Consider the following 386-nt stretch of genomic DNA (forward strand, 5'->3'; position numbering starts at 1 on the left):
ATATTACTTTTATTAGCAATTTAGACATTACACTAAATTTAAACACTTTTAAAGCTCGTCTTAAAACCCATTTATTTTACTTGGCTTTCAACAACCAGCGGGATTTAGTTTTAAATTGTATTTTTTTGTTTTTAAACCGTTTTTAATCACCTTTTTATTATGTTGTGTTTTAATGTACAGCACTTTGTATCAGCTGTGGTTGTTTTAAAGTGCTTTATAAATAAAGTTGTTATGGTATGGTATGGTATTAAAAACATTTCATAAGTTGGCATTAAGTTGTCTAAAATGCCACAGTGTGACAAGGCCTTAATTAATAAAACTATAGTAAAAAAACAAACAAACAAACAAACAAAAATGAACACTGTTAAAAAACATAAAAATACGTT

This window comes from Austrofundulus limnaeus, unplaced genomic scaffold (genome assembly GCF_001266775.1).
Source record: "Austrofundulus limnaeus strain Quisiro unplaced genomic scaffold, Austrofundulus_limnaeus-1.0 Scaffold334, whole genome shotgun sequence".
In the NCBI taxonomy this organism is placed as follows: Eukaryota; Metazoa; Chordata; class Actinopteri; order Cyprinodontiformes; family Rivulidae; genus Austrofundulus; species Austrofundulus limnaeus.